This window comes from Rhinoderma darwinii, chromosome 2 (assembly GCF_050947455.1).
Source record: "Rhinoderma darwinii isolate aRhiDar2 chromosome 2, aRhiDar2.hap1, whole genome shotgun sequence".
Taxonomy (NCBI): Eukaryota; Metazoa; Chordata; class Amphibia; order Anura; family Rhinodermatidae; genus Rhinoderma; species Rhinoderma darwinii.
The window spans coordinates 127,939,248-127,953,119 of NC_134688.1; positions in this window are offsets into that span (position 1 = coordinate 127,939,248).

Here is a 13,872-nt window from a genome sequence, read left to right on the forward strand (position 1 = left end):
GGTTACACAAAGCAAAGGGAAAAGGGGCAGTTGCCCACGGCAACACCGTGAGCAACAAGAGTGGTGAACGAGCCGAGTCAAACCAGGAGTGTACGAGGTACCAAACGCAGAGCAGGAGAGTAGTCAGTAAGCCAGGGTCCGTATGGAGCAGGATCAAATAGTCAGAAGCTGTAGCTGGGCCAGGAAACCACACGAGAAGAATCACAAGCAAAGGAGGAACAGGAAAGGCAGGTATAAATAGACAGAGGGCGGGAGCTAGCTCCGTCTGGCCAGGCTGCGATAGGCTCTCCCACTCCTAAGCCTGCCAGCCTGAGTGGTGGAAGCTGGAGTCAGTCTCAGAGACATAGACTCAGGTGCAGACTGATTGCCTGTGGGCGTATACACAGAAGTTATGCCTGGCAGATCCTTTACACATACATTTGGAAATATTGTCAGGTCATGTATTACCACACGTTCCCATGAAATATACAATGAATTTAGAACAATTCCATCTAACCTGCAATATATTCTATATAATTATAGCTCCAGAACCAAGCTCTAACATATACGGCTCCAGAACCAAGCTAAATACGTATATACATCCCCAGAACTGAGCTCCGTACATATATGCAGCACCAGAACAGAGCTCAGTACAAATATACAGTACCACAACCGAGCTCAGTACATAAATACAGCACTAGAACCAAGCTCAGTACATAAATACAGCACTAGAACCAAGCTCATACATATATTCCTCCCCAGAACCAAGCTCAGTACATATATACAATACCAGAACCAACCTCAGTGCATAAATACAGAACTAGAGCAAAGCTCAGTACATATACAGTGAAGGAAATAAGTATTTGATCCCTTGCTGATTTTGTAAGTTTGCCCACTGTCAAAGACATGAACAGTCTAGAATTTTTAGGCTAGGTTAATTTTACCAGTGAGAGATAGATTATATAAAAAAAAAAAAAAGAAAACCACATTGTCAAAATTATATATATTTATTTGCATTGTGCACAGAGAAATAAGTATTTGATCCCTTTGGCAAACAAGACTTAATACTTGGTGGCAAAACCCTTGTTGGCAAGCACAGCAGTCAGACGTTTTTTGTAGTTAATGATGAGGTTTGCACACATGTTAGATGGAATTTTGGCCCACTCCTCTTTGCAGATCATCTGTAAATCATTAAGATTTCGAGGCTGTCGCTTGGCAACTCGGATCTTCAGCTCCCTGCATAAGCTTTCGATGGGATTAAGGTCTGGAGACTGGCTAGGCCACTCCATGACCTTAATGTGCTTCTTTTTGAGCCACTCCTGTGTTGCCTTGGCTGTATGTTTCGGGTCATTGTCGTGCTGGAAGACCCAGCCATGAGCCATTTTTAATGTCCTGGTGGAGGGAAGGAGGTTGTCACTCAGGATTTGACTGTACATGGCTCCATCCATTCTCCCATTGATGCGGTGAAGTAGTCCTGTGCCCTTAGCAGAGAAACACCCCCAAAACATAATGTTTCCACCTCCATGCTTGACAGTGGGGACGGTGTTCTTTGGGTCATAGGCAGCATTTCTCTTCCTCCAAACACGGCGAGTTGAGTTAATGCCAAAGAGCTAAATTTTAGTCTCATCTGACCACAGCACCTTCTCCCAATCACTCTCAGAATCATCCAGATGTTCATTTGCAAACTTCAGACGGGCCTGTACATGTGCCTTCTTGAGCAGGGGGACCTTGCGGGCACTGCAGGATTTTAATCCATTACGGCGTAATGTGTTACCAATAGTTTTCTTGGTGACTGTGGTCCCAGCTGCCTTGAGTTCATTAACAAGTTCCCCCCGTGTAGTTTTCGGCTGACCTCGGGATCAAGGATACCCCACGAGGTGAGATTTTGCATGGAGCCCCAGATCGATGTCGATTGACAGTCATTTTGTATGTCTTCCATTTTCTTACTATTGCACCAACAGTTGTCTCCTTCTCACCCAGCGTCTTACTTATGGTTTTCTAGCCCATTCCAGCCTTGTGCAGGTCTATGATCTTTTCCCTGACATCCTTAGAAAGCTCTTTGGTCTTGCCCATGTTGTAGAGGTTAGAGTCAGACTGATTAATTGAGTCTGTGGACAGGAGTCTTTTATACAGGAGACCATTTAAGACAGCTGTCTTTAATGCAGGCACCAAGTTGATTTGGAGCGTGTAACTGGTCTGGAGGAGGCTGAACTCTTAATGGTTGGTAGGGGATCAAATACTTATTTCTCTGTGCACAATGCAAATAAATATATATCATTTTGACTATGTGATTTTCTTTATTTTTTTTTAATATAATCTATCTCTCACTGTTAAAATTAACCTAGCCTAAAAATTCTAGACTGTTCATGACTTTGACAGTGGGCAAACTTACAAAATCAGCAAGGGATCAAATACTTATTTCCTCCACTGTATATATCCCCAGAACCAAGCTCAGTACATATGTACAGAGCCAGAAGAAAGCTCAGTACATATATACATCATCAGAACCAAGCTCAGTACATACATGCAGCATCAGAACCAAGTTCAGTACATATATACAGCATTAGAATCAAGCAGGGGCGTAGCTAGAGGCTCATGGGCCCCGATGCAAAAATTCTTACTGGGCCCCCCCCCCCCGCAAACTTCTCATGGCCGACGGTCCGCTTTCAGCTGCATCGCTGGGTCTCCTAAGTGACCCAACAATGCAGCACTAGCAGCCGGGGCGTCACTAATGCTGGGTTCACACACACTATTTACGGACGTAATTCGGGCGTTTTAGCATTGAATTACGTCCGAAAATGCGGCTCAAAAGCGTCGGCAAACATCTGCCCATTCATTTGAATGGGTCTTACGATGTTCTGTGCCGACGGTCATTTTTTTTTACGCGTCGCTGTCAAAAGGCGGCGCGTAAAAAAGTGCCTGTCACTTCTTCAGACGTAAATGGAGCCGTTTTCCATGGACTCCATGGAAAAGCAGCTTCAGTTACTTCCGTAATGGACGCAGCAAAAGACGCCTGCACATGCCATTACGGCTGAAATTACGGTGCTGTTTTCTCCTGAAAATAGCACAGTAATTTCAGCCGTAACGGACGCTGCCGTGTGAACATACCCTCAGAGCTTAAAATGTCAGGGGAAATAGCCCCAATACATATGTGTCCGCCCCAAAAAAAAGTGTGTATATGAGACAGCATAGCATATCTATAGCACTACGACCCTATAAACTATGGCTAGGATTAGATACAGTGGCTGAGCAGACAGTATCACACATGATAGGATTAGATACAGTGGCTCAGAAGGCAGTATCACACATGATAGGATTAGATACACAGCTCAGCAGACAGTATCACACATGATAGGATTAGATACAGTGGCCCAGCAGACAGTATCACACATGATAGGATTAGATACAGTGGCTCAGCAGACAGTACCACACATGATAGGATTAGATACAGTGGATCAGCAGACAGTACCACACATGACAGGATTAGATACAGTGGCTCAGCAGACAGTATCACACATGATAGGATTAGATACAGTGGCTCAGCAGACAGTACCACACATGATAGGATTAGAAACAGTGGCTCAGCAGACAGTATCACACATGATAGGATTAGATACAGTGGCTCAGCAGACAGTATCACACATGATCGGATTACATGTAGGGCCCAGCAGACTGTATCATACATGATTGGATTAGATACAAAGCTCAGCAGACTGTATCACACATGATAGGATTAGATACAGGGCCCAGCTCGCTGACATTGCGGCTCCAGCGCTGGACCCAGGATAGGTAAGAATAATAATTTTGCTTCTTTATGTGTTACTGATTATTTTTGTGTGTTTGTGTTTTTTTACAGGTTCGGTTGTTGGACTTCGGATACGAGGACTTCAATGACGGCGTTTTTTTTATTCTCAATAAAATGGTTAATGAGGGTTGTTTTTTTATTTCAATAAAATATTTTTTCTATGTGCTTGTATCTTTTTAAACTTTATTATCACCGCCTTAGTAATGGCCGCTGGCTGATTGACAACCTCCATTACTAAGGCGAGGCTTAATGTTAGCCGGTGCAGAGGCTACACTAACTCCCATTATTACCCCGGTACCCACCGCCACCAGGGGTACTGGGAAGAGCCGGGTACAAACCAGTACCCGACCATCTGTAGTGACGGGCAGGCACCGGGGTGGCCGCAGGCTGGTAGTATTAGGCTGGGGAAGGCCAAAAACAGTGGCCCTTCCCACCCTTGTAATGCTGCCTGCTGCTGCTGTGTTGTATCTGGCTGGTTATGAAAATTGGGGGGGACCCGACATCGTTCTTTCCAATTATTATTATTTTATTTTTTTTAAATGACGTGGGGTCCCCCCCATTTTCATAACCAGCCAGATACAATAAAGCAGCAGCAGGCAGCATTACCAGGGTGGGAAGGGCCACTGTTTTTGGCCTTTCCCCTCCTGATAATACCAGCCTGCGGCCACCCCAGTGGCCGACCATCGCTACAGATGGTCAGGTACTGGATCGTACCCGGCTCTTCCCAGCACCCCTGGTGGCGGTGGGTACCGGGGTAATAAAGGGGGTTAGTGTTAGCCTCTGCATCCGCTAACACTAAGCCCCGCCTTAGCAATGGATGCTGTCAATCAGCCGGCGGCCATTACTAAGGCGGTAGTAATATAGTTAAAAAAAAAACACAAAGACATATAAAAAATATTTTATTGAAATAAAAAAAAAACACACAGCCCTCATTAACCATTTTATTAATAAAAAAAAAAGCTGTCATCGAAGTAGTCCTGGAATCCGCCGTAGTCCAACGACCGAACCTGTAAGAAAACACACAAAAAATGATTAGTAACACGTGTGTTAGGGTATGTGCACACACACTAATTACGTCCGTAATTGACGCACGTATTTCGGCCTTAAGTACTGGACCAAACACAGTGCAGGGAGCCGGGCTCCTAGCATTATACTTATGTACGACGCTAGGAGTCCCTGCCTCGCTGCCGGACAACTGTCCCGTACTGAAAACATGTTTACAGTATGGGACAGTTGTCCTGCAGTGAGCCAGGGACTCCTAGCATCGTACATAAGTATGATGCTAGGAGCCCGGCTCCTTGCACTGTGTTCGGTCCGGTACTTGCGGCCGAAATACGTCCGTCAATTACGGACGTAATTAGTGTCTGTGCACATACCCTAAGGCTTAGATACAGGGCCCATGTGTGATACTGTCTGTGGGACCCTGTATCTAAGCCTACCACAAGGTAGGCTTAGATACAGGGTCCAGCAGACAGTAATCTTATACAGTATAAGATTACTGTGTGCTGGGGCCCTGTATCTAAACCTACAGTGTGGTAGGCTTAGATACAGGGCCCAGCAGACAGGATCACGCATGGGCCATGTATCTAAGCCTACCATGTGATTGGCTTAGATACAGGGCCCAGCAGACAGGATCACACAATCTGTGATCCTGTCTCATGGGCCCCCTAAGCCTAATACATCGTAGGCTTAGGGGTTGTGCAGTCCCTAAACATTGATGGCCTATCCACAGGATAGGCCATCAATAGCTGATGTGTCGCCCGGGACCCGCAAATCAGCTGTTTTGAAGGGGCCGCAGCACTCGTACGAGAGCTGCTTCCCCTTCATTTCACTACTCGCTCACACTGTGAATCGCCGACACCGATTCACAGTGTGACCGGAATGAAGTGACAGGAATGAAGGGGAGCAGCTCTCGTACGAGTGCTGCGCCCCTTCAAAACAGCTGATTGGCGGGTCCCGGGAGTCAGACCCCGCCAGTCAGGGCTAACCTTACCTTCCTCTTCGGCCGCGGCGGGAGTTCTGTCGTCCCGATGCTGTGCGCGGTGCATAGCGCTGTGACGTCATGCGCTGCGCACAGCGCTTGACCTCAGGACCTCCGCTGCGATCCGGAACCAGGAAGGTAAGTAAAGTATGTTATTATAGTAACAGGGGCCCGCGGCCCGAGTTACTATAGTAACTTTTTATTGATGTGGTGCGGGGGGCCGTGGGCCCCCAGGCTTCGGGGCCCGGTCGCAATTGCGACCGCTGCGACCCCTATAGCTACGCCAGTGGAATCAAGCTCAGTACATATATACAGCATCAGAAACAAGCTCAGTACATATATACAACACCAGAACAAATACAGCTCAATTTAGTGTAACCCCTGCCGTATAGGTTTGTACGGCGTAAAACTACAGCTCCCAGTATGGCCCAAACAATCGTAAAGATTTGCTGGGAGATGCTGTTTCACAAAAGAAATCATACCACCCATCATCTCGCTGCAGATCATACAGAGACTAAAGTGCTGATTAGAGGCAGAATAAACATTTACATTAAGTGACTCACTGGTGACGTCTCAGATTCTAGTTCTTTTCTTCTCCCTCCGGTCCAGACCTCTGATGGATTTCTTCTGGCCACGACCCATTTCTGCAGTTTTCCGCTCAGATGTCTTCCCTTCTCCCTTTTAAAACATTTCTGCATCTATAAACGAAGTTAAAATTCTCAACACCTCTAAATATAATAAAGCGCCATACACTGCCACCACTAACTATAACAGCACCATACACTGTGTCCATGATTATAATAGTACCATACACGGCCACACACACAAACACACACACACACACACACCATGCCCCCTGTAGATAGTGCCCACATATGGACTCCAGAGCTGCAAGGCAATAGTGCTAGCCACTGAGTCACTGTGCTGCCCTACATATAGCTTCCCCTATATAGATAGTGCTCCACATATAGCCCACCTCTATAGATAGTGCCCTACATATATCCCCCCTGTAGATAGTTCCCGACAGGTAACCCACCCCTGTATATAGTGTCCCACATATAGCCCACACCTGTAGATAGTGCCCTACAAATAGCTCCCCCTATATATAGTGCTCCACATATAGTCCACCTCTGTAGATAGTACCTCACATATAACTCCCCCTGTATATAGTGTCCCACATATAGCCCACCCCTGTAGACAGTGCACTACATATAGCCCCCTGTAGCTACTGCCCCACAGGTAACCCACCCCTCTATATAGTGTCCCACATATAGCCCACCACTACAAATAGCTCCCCTATAGATAGTGCTCTACATATAGACCACCCCTGTATATAGTGTCCCACATCCCCACATATAGACCCCCCCGCTGTAGTTAGTGCCCCACATCCCTACATATAGCCCCCCCCCCGTATATAATGCCACTGACTTTTATTAGAAAAACGCCAAAAACTTTACATACTCACATGATCCCGTTCCCACGCCGTCTGGTGGCAATGCAGATCTGCTCTCTTCTAAGCAGGTCTGCTGGAGCTGAAGAACGCATCGTTCAAATGCGCTGATTGGCAGGTCAGAATGACTTGCCCCGTCAATCAGCACCTTTCAAGTACTGAAGCGGCGCGATGACGTCATCACGCTGTCAGCGTAGTTGAAAGTCGCTGATAGGCGGGGCACGTAATTTTACCCCGCCAATCAGCATCATTGTAAGGCGCTCAAATGGTAGGGCAAACATGCCTGGCCATTCAGCGCTAATTCATGTATTTGTACCTACGTGCTATAGACGCAGGTACAATTACTGCGAGAGGGGGTGGCTGTCGCTAGCATCAGTTGGGCCCCTCCGGTGCTAGCAACGCCCCCGGGCATGAGGGGGCCCATGTCGTCTGGCCCAAAAAATGGTAGAGACAGGGCAGGCCCCGTAGTAGCATCGCTACAGCTGTAGCAGCCATAACGGCTGCTAGCGGCGCCACCAGACATATGGGGGGTGTAGGCTAGCGGCACGGGCCCCCTCAATCCGCGGTAGTTATGCCACTGGTGCCGAGAGTCAGACTCCTACAGATCAGATATTGATGGCCTCTCCTGAAGATATAACAATAATTTTATCGAACTGAACAACCACCACATAGTGCATGAACCCTATATGGTAGTGCATGGAGGTCATATGATTCTTTGGTACAGAGCAGTGCGGGCCTTCATGCACCGCCGTTCTGGCTCAATTGGACTCTGTATGTATGGATATATTCTCTCCTATAAGCATCGCGTCTAGGGGGTGAGTACCTCTGTACATACAAATTCATGACAAAAAAAACTCTGTATGCCTCTGTAGGAAGTTGTAGGCAAACAAAAATACAGTAAAGGTCTCATGGACCTCTATGTCAGCCTATTGCGGCTCTGTACAAAAATGACCCGTATTCTGCTGTGTGCATGAGCCCTTAGGCAGAAGCTCCAAAGTAATTTTGCCTATCATGTTACCACTAGTAATATTAGCGGGTCCTTTATGGCACCTAAACTAATAACATCACTGGGTAGGGGACTTAAACATATGATTAAACATCAAGTACGGTAGAGAGAAGTTGGCACCACTCGTTGTTTCTGTAGTAAGGAACAGGTAAACAAATGCAAACGAGAAAAGGAGTTCCTAGCCAAGAAACCTTGGGCGGTGCTCTGCATAAAGAAAAAAACAGTCTAAGGATATCATACAGTAAGAATAATGAAAATGCAGCATTCACCCGTTTTGGCTCTTAAACTTTATTTTGTTGTGACATCTAGTAAGAAAAAAAAGCGTTGAAGGGAGGACATAGCAGATTGCAGGTTACAGCCTGTTTCGCACTTGGAATAGCGCTTCTTCTGACCTGAAACGTCATTGCTGACGGCATTCTTTTAAACTCCCGTCAGCTGCAACTTCCTTAGTAACGCGTGGAGCAACAGTGAACAGCCTCTGAGACACACCCCCTTATGTTAATCGATCTCAAGAAGAAGAGAACCTCATTACATCATGACTAGACGGATACCAATGTCCCACCTGGAACTAACTAACTAAACCACTGAGAAAGGATCGTTTATTTTACGGCTATGTCGGACTAATCCAGGTGAGTGGAATTTGGTTAATTTAATCCCTAAAAAGAGGTTAGGGAAATACCTATTAATAAACATTGGGCAGTAGAATTAGAACAATAATTAATTATGTAGGATAGCTTTAGATTAAGTTAACCCTAATATTGTTTTTTTAATATATATATATATATATATATATATATATATATATATATATATATAAGCCGTTCATTGTCCCTTTACAGGACACTGTTGTACATATGAGTGAAATTAAAATTAAAATGCAGGACATATTTCAATGTGTAGCAAATTAAAAACAAAACGATAAAGCACAAAAAAATATTATAGAAAAACTGCCATATCATTTTTGTCATTTAGACCGGCAGGTCCCATTGCATTGGCACGTATAATCCATCCTGATTCCCTTCTCAGCAAAATCTTATGTCTATCTCCCTCATTTTCTGGAATTGGAACATGCTCGATACCTGAAAACCTAAGTAAGGTGAAATCTCCTCCATGGGCTTTATTCATATGATTAATTAATCTTGGAGCTCCCTCTCCTTTTACTATTGACTTACAGTGCTCCCTGAATCTAACGTACAAGCATCTAATGGTTTTCCCTATATAGAAACCACCACATGGACAAAAGATAATGTAAACAACGAATTTAGTCTAACAACTAATGAATTGCTGTATTTTTTGTGTGATACCTCCAAAATTCAAGATTTTTTCTTGGAGGTTAAACCTACAATGAGTAAAATTACCACAGGGATGGTTCCATTTCTGGATTTGTTTTTCAAACCATTTTCTTTAGTTTAAACATACCTTTGTGGCTGCAGATGGCATTCCAGAGAGAAAAAAACATAGTTTGCATATGCAACTTAGGTGGCAAGTGGCGGTCACAAGCCCAGCAAGTGCTCCTGATCACGTGAGTAAACCCAGCCCAATGCCTCCCCCTTGGCCATGATTGATGGCTCCAGTGTTCGGGCAATGGCAGTGATATTGCCGAATGCTGAAACTGTCAATCAAGTCCAAGGAAGAAGCATTGAGCATTGCAGGGCTTGGAACCACCATTGGGGCACTTGAGACCCAATTTGCTTATGCGAACAAAGATATTTTTCTTTTAAATGCTAAGTATATCTGCACCAAAAAAGGTATGCTTGAACATGTGTTTATGTCTCCTATCCGGCACTGTTTGTCAAAGTCTGTAGGAGATTCGAAGTCCAGTGGCTGTAATGATCCAGCAGAAAGGTGATAATAATGAGAGTAGTCATGTAACTGTCCAGGTTTACTACGCAAATAAGTGGCAACAGGTTGTAGCGTGAGGCAAAGACGTGGACAGGAAACAATCCAAGTTTAGCACACAGAGAAGCAACATCAGGTTGCAGTGAGAGGCAGAGACGTGGTCAGGAAACAATTCAAGCTCGGTACACAAATGAGCGGCAACAGTTTGTGGGGTAATGGTATGTTCACATGCTAGACTAAAAACGTCTGAAAATAGGGAGCTGTTTTCAAGGGAAAACAGCTCCTGATTTTCAGACGTTTTTTTAAGCCAATCGCGATTTTTGTGGCGTTTTTCGTGGTGTTTTTTACACCCTTTTTTGGAGCTGTTTTCAATAGAGTCTATGAAAAACGGCTCCAAAAACGTCCCAAGAAGTGACCTGATCTTCTCGCGGCCGTTTTTTATGTGATCGTTTTTCAAAACGGCCACGCGAAAAAACAGCCCGTCGGAACAGAACGCCGTTTTTCCATTGAAATCAATGGGCAGATGTTTGGAGGCGTTCTGCTTCTGATTTTTCAGCCATTTTTCGGGCGTTTAAGGCCCTGTGAACATACCCTAAGGCAGAAAGAAACTAGACTAGAGGCACGAAGCTCAATAGTCTGGCAATCAGGTGCACAAAAATGTGCATGGGACTTTTATATCAAACCAATAGGGTGAAACCAATCAAGGCAAGAATTCTAGAGAGGCAGGAATCAAGAGAACCTGGACAATAGATTTAGTATGACACCGTCCAACATTTCAGATGACACAATGAGAAGAGCAACTACCGGGGAGACAGGAGTCTCTGGGTTCAAATTCTTAGGCCTCATGCACACGACCGTAGCCATGTGCACGGCCGTGATTTTCGGGTTGGCAGGGGCAGAATATCACCCGCCAGCTGCCCGCAAATCGCGGGCTGTGCACATGGCCGCGGACATTATTTGCTATGAGCCTGGACTGCAGAACATGGCTGTAATAAGACTTGCCCGTTCTTTCTGCGGTCCGGGCTCCTGGGCCATGCACGGACCGTGGAAACCACAGTAGTGTGCATGGCCCCATAGGAATGAATGGGGCCGCAATTCTCCCGTAGATTTTCTGAGGAATTGCGGCCGCAAAAGCACGTTCGTGTGCATGGGGCCTTATACTTTTATTGGTTTAGTTGCCATAAAGCACTTGACATACTCCCTTTGAAGTATTTTGCCTTTTTGTCTATGTTAACATAACATTTTTGAATTATCTGTAATTCTCTACTATGACTATCCCCTATTATAATGTATGTGCATCACCTAATCAACTAATGCATGCCTGTGAAGATAAAGCCACACAGAGTACTGTAGCAATTAATAAAAGCAAGTGTTTTATTTGCGACTGTGACTGTACACAATTTGCGGCTTGCTTTTTACCTTCCCTGCTGCTGTGTACATTGTAATTTCTATAAACTCACATTAACCAACCCCTGAGCTTTTACAGTCACTCGTTCCTATTAACCTTAACAGTCCTGGCAGGCAGCCACACAGTCAACTATATGGATTCTGAAACTAAGCAATGCATTCCAAAATTCATAGACACCTATCACTTTGGCATTTTTACAGCATAATTCTGATTTCCAATTTCACATATTTTTTTCTGCTCTAGCATCTTACTGCTTTATACTGACTTTATTCTGCCTTTTTACATATAAATTCTATACAGATGTGAGTCTACGCTGATTGACACCAAATATGATCTAGTAACCAACAAAAGAGCTCTACTAGTTATCCTGACCCACCGAATTGTATGGTTAATGTATCAGTATTATTAGGTTATAGTGTCATAGTCAATACCACTGTCCATTTGGTGCAGAGAATAGGCTAGACTAGATATAATTGCATCCACTTCTCATTCTCAGGTGAAAGCTTGACTAGATCTCTACAGGTTATGGAAACAAGAGTGTTTTCATTCACTGACAGCAAACAAAATATAAAAATGGTGAGGAATTAAAACACAAAGTAGATTAGAAAGTTGTAAAACCTCTTTAAGCCATAGTTGGAGGTCATGAGCCATTTTCAAATACAATAGATGGTGTTGAGCCACACGGAGAAATAAAAGGGAAAAAGTCAATTAAAGATATGACCAATTTATGTGATTTTTACACTGGTGTTTACTTCCATTGATATGATTTTGCCGCAAGTACCAAGTAATATTATGACCTCCTTGATACAATAGTATCTACAGTTGTCAATCGCTGGGAAGCCACATGCAGGGGGTCCAAACTAATGGTTAGGGAACACTTCTGTAGGCTAAACAATATGGTAAAATATGCATTTTATGTAAAAAATTTAGGTAATTTTGAGAAATATGGTTATATTTTTTAATCTACTAGTGTACCGTATATATTCCATAAAATAGTCATCATCATTTACTATCAATTCACTTCCTGGTCTGTGCAAAGTGTGTATGCATTGCTGGTATGTTCTCTCTAGTTACCAAGAGTTAACAAAGGGCAAACAGTGCCAGTCAATACCCAGATACATAGTGTATATAGTGCACAGATTAACAGTAGATATAATTCCCAGATAAATAGTGTATATAGTGCACAGATTAACAGTAGATATAATACCCAGATACATAGTGTATATAGTGCACAGATTAACCATAGATATAATACCGAGATAAATAGTCTATATAGTGCATAGATTAACAGTAGATATAATACCCAGATATATAGTGTATATATAGTGCACAGATTCGCAGTAAATATAATTCCCAGATAAATAGTGTATATAGTGCACAGACAAACAGTAGATATAATGCCCAGATACATAGTGTATATAGTGCACAGATTAACAATAGATATATTGCACAGATAAATAGTGTATATAGTGCACAGATTAACCGTAGATCTAATACCCAGACAAACAGTGTATATAATTCACAGATTAACAGTAGATATAATACCCAGATACATAGTGTGTATATAGTGCACAGATTAACAGTAGATATAATTCCCAGATAAATAGTGTATATAGTGCACAGATTAACAATAGATATATTGCCCAGATAAATAGTGTATATAGTGCACAGATTAACAATAGATATATTGCCCAGATAAATAGTGTATATAGTGCACAGATTAAGGCCTCATTTACACGAGCGTAATATACGCGCGTGCGTCGCGCATGCTTTTCACGCGTGTCGTACGCACCTATATTACTCTATGGGGCAGTGCAGACAATGCGTGAATTTTGCGCAGCGCGAGTGCATAGCGTAAAACTCACGACATGTTCTATAATCGTGCGTTTTTCGCGCATCACGCACCTATTGAAGTCAATGGGTGCGTGAAAAACACGCATGACACACGGACGCTCCTGCGTTGCATGCGCGAATTTCACGCATCACTTGTTATGTCCATGAAAAAGAGTTTATAAAGCTGGACAAAGCAAACAAAAACCAGGAAGTGCTTGCGTTTTCACTGCGAGTGGGCAAGCCTGTTGACAGAGAAATTTTTTACTCCACTGAGATCTGCTGCCATGCCGCGTGGGATTGACGTGGAGCGCCTCATCATCCTGGTCCAGGGCCATGATGCTATTTGGGACACTCGCGCGGAGGCGTACCACGACCGCACGGTCAAGGAGGACGCCTGGGAGGAGGTAGCAAAGGAGCTTTTTGGAGAGGAATGGGAGAGTGGCCGAACCCGGGACCGCAGTTGGTTGGGTGAGTACCATGTTTTTTCCTGCAATGCAATGTCATCCCTATTGAAGAACTGAGTCCCTGTATGTGTCTTCCGCGCAATTGCCCAATGACCTTTTGTGGAGCA